Here is a 14,644-nt window from a genome sequence, read left to right as displayed (position 1 = left end):
ATCATTTAAGAAAAGGTAATTGAAATGAGAAACTGTGATGTGAATTTGGAAAAAGGATGGCAATGTGCCTTGGATTTACGCACAGGCTTTCTCATCTTTAGAAGCCCATGTTACAAATGCAACTTAGGGAACTGGTGAAGTGAATTTGACAGTATTGACGAGGCTTCGAGTGCATGTTAGCCTACATATGTATCTTAAAACTTTAAAACACAGCTAGTTAGAGAATTAGAGGTCTGGTCTCAAGGTGGCACAGGTTTGTTATTTAGAATTAAGATATATTTGTAACTCTGAAAGTCCAGAAAGGATACCTTTTTTTCAGGAAGCATAAAATGCCTACATTTTATTTATGATTTAATCTATGTTGGGAATGATTAAATAGGTAAGAATGTACATTTAGGTCCTTAAGTGTACCTTCTGATCTTTGTTTACTCATTTAATTATTCTAGTTTTTACAGAAAATATGAATATTGGCTTAGGTCTAACTCAGTCAAGTGTAGAGTAATTGGTCAATGTATTCAGTTTAGTAAAATAGTTAATCAGAAATATTTTTCTTCAATTCTACACATTTCCTAAGAACCAGGGAATGTGATATGAATTAACTGAAAAATAGGTATTGTATTGTATTTGTCCAGGACAAACATAGCCTTTGGGAAAGGTGAGATGGGCAAAATTTATAAAAAAAAATATAAAAAGCAAAGCCAGAGAAATATTTGACCACACAGTTATTGGGAAGGAGCTCACTACTTTTAGGCTATCATCTGTGTGTTCTGAGATAATTATTTTCTCATAAGTGAAAATCTAGTCTTCTTATTCTTATAATTCAAGCATAAGCTTCTGGTACAGGGGTATGTACCCCTTGCATAGAAAATTAATGATGTTTTAATTTAATTTCTTGTGTGGGAAAATATTCAAGTCCTGAATTATAACAGGTAATGTTATGTTGTTGTTTTGAAAAGAGAATTGTGTTAAGATTTTTTTTCTCCCCTGCAGCATAGATCAGGGATCATTTCCTTAACAAATGTTTATTCAGCATGTGCCATGTGCCAGGCGCCCTTCTTGGTGCACAAGATACATTAAAAACAAAACAAAAAATGGAACAAAGACCGCCTTCCTGATACAGCCGGCATCTCAGCCAGATGGAGAAATTACATAAACAATAAGTGCACTATGTAAATTACACTGTTAGTTAGAAGGTGATAACAGGAAATACAACAGGAAACAGGACATTCGGTAGTATGGGAGGGGGTTGCCCTGGGAGTGAATATCATATTTAAATAACTGAAGTGCACAAAATGAGAAAGCCAATACAAAGAAAATCTAGAGCAAAAACACTCCAGGCAGAGAGAATATCACTGGAGGGTGTAGGGCAGCGGGGTATCATGATCTAAATTATATTTTAAAAGATACTATGGCATTGAGAAGAGATTACGAGTACAAGAGTAATGACCAAGGTTCTTCCCCTCTGTTTGACTAAACTTTTTATGAATTTCTCAACAACTACACTCAGTTCTCCTCTTTTTTGTTAGAGCATTTTACTCTAGAAAACTTGAAATTAGAAATGTTTCCTCTGTCTCTTTGAGATGCAAATATCTACCCAAATTCTTGACAGTTTACAACCCTAGAACGTCTTTCTCAGGGACCTGGGTATTGTCATCATCAAGAAAGATTGTGTTCCTATTCCCCAGTCAAGAGGTAGAGTAGGAGTGAAACTTTCGTAAGTCTCCTCCACTGCAAACAGAGCTGTTCTAATTACACGGTCGATCTGCCTCTTCAGGGTCTTCATCTTCTCTACTTTTCCACTCGCTCTCTCAGTGATTCAAAATGCTTCTGGGGCTGGGGTGTAGCTCAGTGGAGGAGCACTTGCCTAGCATGTGTGAGGCCCTGGGTTTAGTCCCCAGCACACGAAACAAAACAAAAAATTATTCTGCTTTTTCTTTCAAAAGAGGAATTCAGCCTTGCTTCTTTATCACAATGAAGATGTCTGAAATAAAATTTTACCACTTTTAACAAGGGTTAACTAAATGAGATTAGCCAATCCCAGAAAAGAAAGGTTTTTATGTTTTCTCATGTATGCAAAAGGTAGGGAATAATGAGGATACAAGAGAGACTTTGGGTGATGGAGGAGTAGCCCTAGTGGAGCAATGGACGGGTATAGGCAAGGTTGAGGTGGGGACAGAAGAATTAATGAAAGACTCACTTTCATTGGTGTTATGTACATCTATGAATTTACCCATATGATATCATGTGGGGAGAGAGAAGAAGTCTGGGGAAAGCCTACCAAGTGCTGTTTTCATGTGTGTCCCTGTCACTCTGAACAGGGAAAAGATGTGAGACTATAAAAATACTTTTAAAGCCAGGCGGGGTGGCGCATGCTTGTAATCTCAGCATCTGGGAGGCTGAGACAGGAGGATCACGGTTTGAGGGCAGCCTCAGCTACATAGTGAGGCCTTTTGCAACTCAGTGAAACCTTGTTTCTAAAAAATAATAATAATAAAAAGATAGGCCTGGGGATGTAACTCAGAGGTAGAATGGCCCTGGGTTCCTTCCCCAGTACCCCCCCACACACACACACAAAATAAATAAATAAAAAATAAAAAATAAATAAAAAAATTAAAAAGTATCTTCTAGTTTAAAAATTAATGATAAGCACTGTCCTCTCAGTTATGTAGGCAAAAAATCTTATTAATAATTCTGAGAAGTCTATTGTGCCCCTTATTATGCCCCTGTCCAATCATATTTCCTTTCTTTCCTAGAGAAGTAATCAGTATAGTGAATATTGTGTTAATCACTCTTTGCTTTACTTATTTTTGTTTTTGGGGGGGTATTGGGAGTTGAACTCAGTGGTATTCTACCTCTAAGCTCCACTTCAAACTGTTTTTATTTTCTATTTTATAATGGAGCCTCCCTAAGTTGCTGAGGCTGGGCTTGAACCTGCAATTTTCCTGTCTCACCCTCCAAGTACTAGAATTACAGGCGTGTGTCGCCACACTTTGTTCTTTGCTTTATTTTAAAAGTGTTTTGGGGAATATAGTGGATACTGTGCTAAGGACCCCAAACAAACTCTTAAGCCAGAGGCACTATTTCATTATGCTTATGTATATCAAACATCGTGTTGTGCGTCTTAAATATATATAATTTTTGTTAGAGAGAAAATTAAATAACACAATTGCTACTTTTTTATTCTGCCTCCTGCCAGGACTGATTGCTGATGACCCCTCACATCTGTGTCCACTTTGGAAGTACTGGGCTTCCCAAAACACAGCATGCACGAGAGGAGGCAGGAAAATATTTATGGTCTAGATGCTGAGGATAATGAGCCATGGAATACAAAGAAAAAAGTTTATCATGATGAGAACACTCATTTGTGACATAAAAATAAAATCGTGTGAAGTAACTTAAGAGAATGAATGTATAGCTTTTTTGAAATCCTAGTATAGGTGTTGACCTTACCAAGTGAAGTGAAATAGAGCTGCCAGAAGGGCCAAGGCAGAGAGTAGAGGAAGCGGCAGAAAACAGAAAAGTCAGGCTGGAAGGTGTAGACCGAAGCTGGGAAGCTACCTGCCACCTGTGTTCCAAAGGGCCTCACAAAGCACAATGAACTGAGCAAAACAGTAAGTGATATGCTTACGAGAGAGGTAGCAATTGTTGAGAAGGTTTGGTGGATGGTCTCAAGAGACCAAGGCCAATGGGGAGAAATGGAATCATTTCTGGAATCACTGCTGGAATCAGCTCATGTGTAAAACAGATTAAAAAAATCTAGTATTGGCCTATGTCTGACTGAGAGTGGATCTGAGGTAGATGAACCCACTTCATATTTAATTTATTAACTGAAACAAATTCTAGTAGTTGATTCCTGATAGATCTGTCTCTGGCCTACTCCTCTAACTCCCTTTTTACTTTGTGAGTGCCAGGAGCTGAGCAGCTTCCCTTCATAATGCCTGCTGCCATGATGTTTCTGCAGTGGAGCCAGCAGGTCATGGGCAGAACTTCTGAAACCATGAACAAAATGGTTTCCTCCTCTAAGTTGATCTTGTCAGGCATTTTGGTCTCACTGACACAAAGGGAATCCATATATGACACTCAGCTGATACACATGGAGATCCTTCCGGCACTCTCCCACCTGTTTCTTTTTCTTTTCCTTTTTCTTTTCTTTTTTTGTGGTACTGGGGATGGAGCCAAGAGGCATTGTACCTCCGAGCTATAACCCCAGCCCTATTTTGTAGTCATGTTTTTAGATTTTGAAACAGAGTCTCAATGAGTTGCAAAAGGCCTTGCTAAGTACCCGAGGCTGTCCTCAAAACATGATCCTCAGGTCTCAGCCTCCTGAATGCTGGGATTACAAGCATGGGCCACCATGCCCTGCCTCTCCCACCTGTTTCAATGGTGCATGGATTAGTGTAGCAGCCACAGCCTATGAGGAACATCATGATCAAAGTTTCAGGCTCTTCGAGAATAAAAATCTGAATTACTTCCTCAGTTACACCACTAGAACAATAGGACTGCTATCTGAGGATGAGAAGGACCAAAATGGGTAGTAATTAATACAGGGTCAATATTTCATCTCACTAGCTGTTGTCCTACGTTTCTTCAGGAGAGAGAGTTCCTGGAGTCATTATGAAGTTCCCAGATAGACTTTCTATACAAAGCAAGTGAGTTTGAGTGGTTTAAGAAGTAACCTAAAGTTTTGTGGATGCTCTCATATTTCTGCTAGATTTCTTTTCAGGACTGAGGAACTTATTCTTTCAGCTATGGGACATGTCAGCTGATGACAGCTTACAACTATGGCTTTCCTGGGAATTACCCTTGGCTGATGGGAGTTGCCTTATAAGCCAAGAGAAACCAGCATTCAAAGTCCAAGACATTGAATGTGGATTCAAAGTCTTAACCAACCTCTTTCTACATAAGTCTACTTTCTGCAGCCAACACAACCCTAAAACTCCCTATAAAATTTACTGGTCATTTTGTCCCAACCGTATCAAGTGCTATTCAAGTGCTCCTTACCCCTGCTTGTGCTTCTCTTATTCTCTTACAATTTGTTTCTGAAAACATTATCCAATAAGTTTGATTCATTAAGACACCACCAATATAATTGCATCCTTAAACAAACAAACAAAGCATTTAATTTTGCTTGACTTGAAATTTACTATAGGTAGATGTTTATACTTTGTATTCCTTGGTGATTTTATTCTTTCATTCAGTAGTAATATACTAGGGATTGATCAATTTTGATTTATTTAATTATAGCTCATCTATTTTCACTCTTGTGCTATATCCAAACAATGCACATACTACAGTGGATTTATTTTACTTCTATCAGTGTTTATTTGGTTATTCCATTTTCCTTTGTATATTACAGTGATACTCTAATACTTCTTTTTTGATTTGTGCTTTGGTGAACATAAGTGTTTCTGTCAAGTATTGTAATATTCATTTTGCTTAAACAGCAACAAAATTCTCAAGTTTGGGTTGTTGAGCAAATGAATGAAATCCAAGAGCTTTCACCCAATTGATGTAGCCTTTCAGAAGAATAAAAGCAGCCAAGAAAGCGTGGATAGCAACAGCATAGTAGAGATCCTGTGATGTTCAGAAGTGATTCCCTGTGTTCCAGTCACTGTAGTAATGTGTGTTCACAGATGTGACGGAATGTGTGTGTACCATGTTAGCTAAAGACAGCCATCCGATTTAGAGTCCCCTCTAGAGATGTTGATCCTCCTCTAGTCTTCTGAGGAATATGTGACTGGTTTCCATCCTTTGGTTCAGCGGCATGGCAACCATCCAATGACCAATCTTGATGGCCACTTGCTTTGCTCGCTACATAGCACCCTCAGCAGGACTCCTTTCACTCATCCTGGACCTTGCATACTTTTATGTATTTCTCATGTTAGCATGTAAGGATTCTGAACAAAGGCTAAAATCTCCCCAGTCCTGTCCATGAAGAAAAGGTTACAGTACTGTTGCCGTCACTGCCCTTTCAGGCATAGGTACAAAAGTGAAAGTGAAATTATTAGGTCATGAGTTATGTGCATTTTTGTCTTCGTAGGTACTAGACTTTTCCAAAATACATGTCCCTATATGTGTTCTCACCAAAAGTGAAAGAGACTTTTTTGCTTCACATCTTTGCCAACTTTGAGATTTCCAGATTTAACTTTGTCAAGTGAATGTGCAATATATGGTATTAAAGTTTGAATTTGCAATGCCATATCACTTAATGAAACTGAACAGTCTTTCATATGTCAATACCCTGCTTTGTTTTCTTAATGTGAAATGTTTAGCATAATTTTTACCTCTTTCTATAAGTATATGTTTCTTATTGATTTTATAATTCTTTATAATGTATGACTATTAACCCTTTAGTAATATGCACTGCAAATGCATTCAGCTGGTGTTCCACTTGTGTTGACCTCTCTTTACCATATTTATTTTAAACTCTAGAGGAATTTAAAGCCCTATTTTGTGGTTTGTACTCTTTGGCTCATATTTAATAAATCCTTCCCTACCCTAGAGACATAAAGAAATTCTTGCATGAATTTATAGTGATTTTAATCCATTTGGAATTAATTTCTGTATTTCAATGTGTGTGTAAAGTAGTATTAACACACATACACCCATGCACATACATTAGTCTCCAATTTTGTAACTAGCCCATTCTTTCAACATTGATCTTCAGTGTTTATTTTATGTTATGCCAAATATCAAGTTTCATGTATAACGGGATTTGTTGATGGAGTTTGAGATACCTCAAATTTTTGTTTTTAATATATTAATATGAAGAATATTTAATCTTTTCTTAATATTAAGCCAGCTTCCACTTTTAAATAAACCCATATTGGTTATATTATTTTTGTAGATTATTCTTTTCTTTTTCTTTTTGAGTACTAGGGATTAAACAGTGAAATTCAACTTCTAAGTTACACTGCCACAGACTTTTTAAAATTTTTTTATTTTGAAACAGAGTATCTCTAATTTGATGACGGTCTCATTAAGTTGTGGAAATTGGCCTCACATCTGCAATTGCCCTGTCTCAACATCCCAAGTACTGGGATTACATGTATGCACCACCATGCCTAGCTTACACTGCTGTATTCAAGTTGGCAATATTGTCTAGAAAATTTGCATCTATATTTATGAGTGTGATAGGCCTGTAGCTTTCCTGATTTGCTTTGTCTGGTTTGAATATTCGGGTAATACAAAAATCATAAAAAGGGAGAAATGTTTCTTCTTTTCTCTTGGATCTGTTGAAATAGGGAAGTTTCTATTATTTGTATGTGTGTATGAGTATATAAGACATACAAAAGGAAGGGTGAAAAGGGAAATTGAAACTATTAATTTGAAAATTTAATGTTTTATTACCAATTACTAATATTTTCTAATTTTCTGTGTGTGTGTGTGTGTGTGTGTGTGTGTGTGTGTGTGTTAATGGGATGGAACCCAGGAGCTTTCTACCTCTGGGCTACACTCCCAGACCTATTTTATATTTTATTTGGAAATAGGGTCTCACTAAGTTGTTGAGAGCCTCAGTAAGTAGCTCAGGCTGGCTTCAAACTTGCGTGATCCTCCTGTCTCGGCCTCCCAAGTTTTAGGATTACAAGCATATGCCACCACACCCAGCTTTCTAATTTTCTTGAATAAACATGACGAGTTTTACTTTTCCAAAATTTATCTACCCCACTTATGTTTACAAGTTCCTTGAGATAATCTTGTAAAATAGAGCATTTTAATATCTTTTAATTTTTGCTAGAGACCCTCAATCACATTTTTACTTACTAAAATGTGCTTTCAATATAAATAAACAAATTAATAATATTCTTTTTTGGTACTAGGAATTGAACACATAGGCATTCTACCTCTGACCTGTACCCCCTCCCTCGGCATACTTTAATTTTTTTTTTATTTTGAACAGAGTGTTGCTAAGTTATTTGTAAGTTGCTGAGGCTATTTTTGAACCTGAGATCCTACTGTCTCAGCCTCCCATAGACTAGGATCACAGGTGTGTACCACCATACCCAGCCAATAGCATTCTTAAACTTGGAACAAAAATAAGCATTTATTCACTAATAGCTGATACTTTTATGTGACTATTAACCCAGTATTTCTTTCAAAGACATGTCATATAGTCCTACCCTCATACTCCTATAATAATTTAAAAATGAAATTTTAAACTTTGCCAAACATTGTTGGTGGAGAATGCTGGTGTTTAGTATTAAAAAGAAGCCAGGCCTGGTAGTGCATGCCTGTAATCCCAGTACTTGGGAGTATGAGCCAGGAGGATCTCAGGTTTGAGACCAGTTTCAGCAACTTATTGAGGCCCTCCGAAACACAGTGAGACAATATTTTCAAAAATAAATATATAAAATAGAGCTGGGAATATAGCTCAAAGGTAAAATGCTGCTTTGTTCTATCGCTAGTACCACAAGAAAGAAGGAGAGAGAGAGAGAGAGAGAGAGAGAGAGAGAGAGAGAGAGAGAGAAAAGAAAAGCTTTTCCCAAATTCTAGTAACTTTTATAAAAAAAATGTTTATCAGACACACAAATATAAACAACTGTGCAGGAAGCTAGGTGTCTGTCCTAAATTTTATAAAGGTCTCTTTATATCTTCTTTTGTTTTCCAAGTCACAGGCAAATTTTTGTGAGTCTAAACTCAAACACTTACCAGTCTTTTGGGGTCCCAGAGATTCCTATTCTGAGATAGAAACAAGATCTTAGGAAATTTCCTTGACTTATTCTTTAGATGTCAATTCCCTTGGTAAACCAATTTTCTTTCAATTCTCAGTGGACTGGATATAAATAAAACACTTTACATTTAACTAAAGAAATGTTGGCACATTGAATGGAAAATGAACTTACTAACTGCATATTTCTATGCTTTCTTGATCCTCAAAGGGGCAGTTGATTTATCAGTTAACAGAGTATAAGTCCAAACTGATGTTCTAAAATTATTTCCAAAGGAGGAAATTTTTATGTTTGGGAGTATAAATGTATTATGAAATAAACCTATTAGTAGATTATAAATAGGCATTTTTAGCTATACTGATATTACTTCATTTGCCTTTTTCTATTTATGTAAGAATATTATATAATAAAGTTTCTTTAAAAACCTACATGTATTATATAACATAATTACTAGACATTTAGAAGACAGAAAAGTCTGTGAATTTTAGGACTAGTTATTATTTTTTAAAATATATTTTCTTGGCCGGGAGTGGTGGCGCACGCTTGTAATCCCCGCACTTGGGAGGCGGAGACAGGAGGATCACGCAGGTTTGAAGCCAGCCGCACTGGCTTAAGAGACCCTGTTTCCAAAATAAAAAAGTATAAAAATAGGTCTGGGAGTGTAGCCCAGAGGTAAAAGGGTTTCCAGGAACCCCAGTACCACCTATATATATATAATGTTTTTTTTTTCTTGAACAAAGTGGAAAGTATATCAGTAGTCAACATAGTGTTTAACACTTAGATGAAAATCATAAGAGACAAAATCAGGTACCACAGGTTAACCGCTCATAAATTTTCATTAAACTATTTCATTAAACTATTCATTAAACTATTTGCAAAGGATATATTGCAACTTGGACAAAATTTTCCAGTGGCTTTTTATGTTAGTTTTAAAACCTTAATTCCACATATTCAGTTTTAAAAAAAATTCTAGCTTCCTGAATTATCACTACTATTAATGTATCAAAATGTAATGATGATATACATATATACACAATTGACCTGGTTTTTTTTCGTGGGTTTGGGGATGGAACCTAGGGGCATTCGACCCCTGAGCTACACCCCCTGCCCTGTTTTTTATTCTTTATTTTAAAACAGAGCCTCACTAAGTTGTAAAGGGCCTCAAGTAGCTGAGGCTGTCCTCGAACTGCAATCCTCCAGTCTCAGCCTCCCGAATGCTGGGATTACAAATGTGCGTCACCATGCCCAGCTGACATTGTTTATTTTTTTTAATAAGAAAATATTATAGGAGTGCCTGGCAGTGTGGTACCTATCTGTAATCCTAGTACTTGAGAGGCTGAGACAGGAGGATAGCAGGTTCAAGGTCAGCCTAAGTAAATTAGCAAGATCTTGTTCCAAAATAAAAAAAAATAATAATAAAATAAAAAGCCCTGGGGTGTAGCTCAGAGGTAGAATGCCCTTGAGTTTAATCCCTAGTACCAATATAAAGTATGAGACTGAGTAGATGATGGGCAACAAGAGTATGGGGAGGATGGAGACCAGCTGTAGTGAACTGACATTGGAAAGGATCATTTGTAGAGGGGCATCATGACTATAAATATGTTCATTTATTGATCTTATTTATTGCATACATGCTAGAAGGCTAGCATTATGCTAGATCTGGTATTACAATGATCAGCTACAACAAGCAAGAGCTTTTTTTTTTTTACGAGCCTTACCCATTTTTTCCCAATAGTCCTGAACATGAAGCACCTATAAAAGCATCTATTATATAATATAGTACACTCATATGATAATATGATATGAATGAGATTATATAATATACTAATACTGATATATGGACATATAAACTCTAGATTACGATTTCCAACTTGTTATACTTCACTTGCGCTAAATTTGTTGAAATACAGGCAGAACTGAAACTTGGGACTTAAAGGCAAATGAAGATAATTTGATCATCTTACAAACAAATGCAAAATTACAGAAAAAAAAGCTCAAAAGAATAGATGCTAGATACTATTAAAATCTGTACGAAGGACTCTGATCTAAACTTAGAAGTCAGATAACATATTTGTAAGGACATTAAGCTTGAGAACGACACGCATTATAAGTAACAATACACAGGATAAAATGTACAAGGTAGAAGAGGAACTTTCTGCCAAGAGAAGAAAGTCTATGGGAAGACTTTGCTGTGTTGAATATTGATAGAAGGCTAAGGTTGGAACGTGGTTCAAAATAATTCTTAAGAGACAGGCAAAAACTATACTACACAGAGCTTTGTGAGCCACGTGAATGATTTTAGTCCTTATCTTAAGACAGTAGAAAGCCAGTGAGGACTTTGAGTATATCTTCATGTAAACAAGTTAGGTTCTATTACAGCAACAGCAACAAACACTAATACATTGGTTCAAGTAGAATTGAAGCTTATTTCTCTAGGCGAATAGTCCGGGTGGATAAGAAATGCTATTATTCTAAAGACCCATCTTTTGACCCTAGCTGGTGAGTCACTGGCATCCTTTCCACACTTTTCCTTTTTTTCTTCATATCCCTATTTGTAGGGAGTCAGAAGGAGAAAGGAAAAGTAAAGGTAATGGGATTCATCTTTCATTAAAGGCACACACACTTTACTAATATATTGCCCTGAAATAAGGCACATACGTTGTCTCATTGCTGTGATACAGTAAACTTGACAACACACAACTTAGAGGAAGGTAGATTTATTTGATTACAGTTTTAGAGATTTCAGGGTGCAGTCCATGTCAGGCTCGTTCTGCAGAAATCAAGTCATTTCAGGGGGAAGCAAAAGAGGAAGAGAGGAAGGTTCTCCTCTCACGTCATGGAGGTTAGAAGCAAGAAAAGCAGCAAGAGGCTTCAGAGACACAATCATGCTCCTGAAGGCTACTCCCCAGGAACCTCCTTCTTTCAGCCACACCCTACCTGCCTAGGTTGTCACCCAATAAGGCCATTATAATGGATTTACTTACTGATAAGCTTACCACCCTCATGACTTAATTACATCAGCTCTGAATATTAATGCATGAGCTTTTCAGGGTACATTCTATATCTAACTACACACGAGTAATATATTGATTTACAGCACAGGTGGTTTTCCCCTTCAAGCTGTTATTTAGGCATGTACTCAAAGATAACTAGGCACACAGAGGGTTTAATAAGTATTGAAAAAATATTGTGAAGCACAGTTTAAAATGGGTGACATAAATCTGAGTTAACCAGCAAACACGACAACAATCAGGTGTTGACAAGCTCCAATAATTTACAGCATTTTTCTGAAGAAAATCTTCACTGTCAAGTGTGATTTGACTAAAGTTCAGTTATCATTTTCTATGTACAACTTAGAAAATGAGTGTAGCAAAACTGGCATAGAGTCATCAACAAGACAGCTTCAAAAAAAGATTTGGGGTAGGAATAGAGAAATAGTTTAAGTTTCTTATTAGTTTGAATGAAAGATATCTTGGTCCCAGTGAAAGATGATTTGGAAGAAAAGATCATGAGTTCAGTTCATTCACTAAATTTCATAAACAATTATTAAATTCCAGTATTGAGTTGCTGGAAATACGGAGGTGAAAAAAAGACAAACCCCTGAAAAAATGCTGTGTCATTAATCCCGACGGTGGGTAGTTATAATGTGATACATACCCAACAGAGTGGCTACACAAAATGCAGAATAGTAAACTGGATCAAAGAGGACAATTTATGCTGCAAAGAAGAGAAAACGGCTAATATGCTTTAGGAAATATGAATTCCAATTTGCCCAATGAATAAACAATTCAGAGAGAATGAAAGATGATAAATTGCAGATACTAGAAGTGTAAAATATCATTTAGTTATTCAATAAATACAGACTGCATATTTACTACAGACTAGGAAATTTTGGAGTCTCAAAGAGAAGAAAAAGAAAACAGTAGAGAGACAGAATACTGTGGGTAAAAAAAGAACAGAATATTATGGCAACTTCCTGTAGTAGGTGATATTTGAGTAGATACTGAAGGGAAGGGAGGAAGCCAGCCCATATAGTGTGTGTGGTGGTAGTGAGAGGCCTTCCAGGAAGACAGGACAATAACCACAAAAGTTCTGCAATAGAATTTTTAAACAAAACTTTAATCTATTATTTATTTATTTATTATTTATTAATTAATTTATTTATTTGGTGGTACTAGGGTTCCTGGATGCCCTTCTACCTCGGAGCTATACTTCCAGACCTATTTTTTATATTTTTATTTGGAAACAGGGTCTCCTTAGCCAGCAAGGCTTGCTTCGAACCTGCGCGATCCTCTTGTCTCTGTCTCCCATGCGCAGGGATTGCAAGCATGAACCACCACGCCCAGCTTAAGCTATTATTTTATTTGTGCACATTTATTTGGTATAGTGTGATGATATGATATATGTAGACAATATGTAATGATCAAATCAGGAAAGTTAGGATTTTTGTGCCCTTAAGTATTTTTCCTATTTTTGGTTAACCCATAATAACTGTACATATTATGGGTACAATGTGATATTAAAATAGATGCATAAAATATGTCCTGACTAAATCACAGCAATGGACATTTCTATTGCCTTATAATTTCTCTGTGTTTGGAGGCTTTCAGTACCTCTCTTCTAGTTATTCATAAAATATATTTAGGTTACTTTGAATTACAGTCACTGCACCAAGCTGTAGAACACTAAGGTTTATTACCTATATATAGTTGTGTTTTGTTATGTGTATCCAACTTCCCAGTATTCTCTCTCTTCCACTCTCTTTTCTACTTCTAATAATCACTACTCAACATTCAGATCTACTTTTATTTGGCTTCTGTATGTGTGAGAGACAGTATATGATATTTCTTTTTGTGTCTTATTTCACTTCACACAATGTTCTCCAGCTCCATACATGTTGTTATAAATAATATTTCATTCTTTTATGGTTGAATAATATTCTATTGTGTATCTATATCACATCTTTATTCATTCCTTTCTTGATGAGAACCTAAGTTGATTCTCTATATTGGCTATTGTGAATAGTGTTGCAATAAATACAAGATTGCAGTTACCTCTTCCAAATGCTCACTTCAGTTTCTTTGGACACATACTCAGAAGTAGAGCAATGATAATTTTACTTTTAATTTTTTTTTGAGAAGCACCATACTGTTTTTCACAATGCTTTCCTTTTATATTCCCACCAACAGTGCATCTGAGCTCCAATTTCTCCATATCCTCACTCATTGTTTTCTTTTCTTTTTCTCATAAGGGCCTAGTAGGTGTGAGATGATATCTCATTATAGTTTTGATTAAAATTCATCTAAATTGATAAGCTCAAGCCATTGTTTCTTTGTTAAAATTTACTTTGATCCTGAAGTGGTTTAAAAATAAAGGGTAGAGCCGGGTGTGGTGGCGCATGCTTGTAATCCCAGCATTTAGGACCCTGATACTGGAGGATCATGGTTCACCGACAGCCTCAGCTACTTAGCGAGGCCCTCTGCAACTCAGTGAGACCCGGTTTCAAAATAATGAATAAAAAATAGGGCAGGGGGTGTAGCTTGGAGGTTGAATGCCCCTGGGTTTCATCCCCAGGCCCTCAAATAAATAAATAAATAAATAAATAAATAAATAAATAAATAGTAGAAGCACATTTGTTCTTTATTTCTTTTTGTTGCTATAGGTCTATATGTCTTTGAGATCAAGTATGGTGATGCCTCCAGATTGGTTCATTTTGCTCAGGATTTTTTCGGCTATTCAGGATCTTTTGTGCTTCTACATGCATTTTAGGATTGTTATTTTTTTCTTATTCTGTGAAGAACGCCACTAAAATTTTGTTGGAGATTGCATTGAATCTGTATATTGCTTTAGGTAGTATAGACAATAATATTAGTTCTTCCAACCCACAAACATAGAGGTCTTTTCTTTATTTTTATTTTCTCTAATTTGCTTCATTAGTTTCATAATTGTGATTGCACAATTCTTTCATTTGCTAA

The sequence above is a fragment of the Muscardinus avellanarius genome, assembly GCF_963383645.1.
Source record: "Muscardinus avellanarius genome assembly, chromosome: 9".
NCBI lineage: Eukaryota > Metazoa > Chordata > Mammalia > Rodentia > Gliridae > Muscardinus > Muscardinus avellanarius.
The sequence above is the reverse complement of the archived record's forward strand: the minus strand, read 5'-3'. Positions refer to the sequence as shown.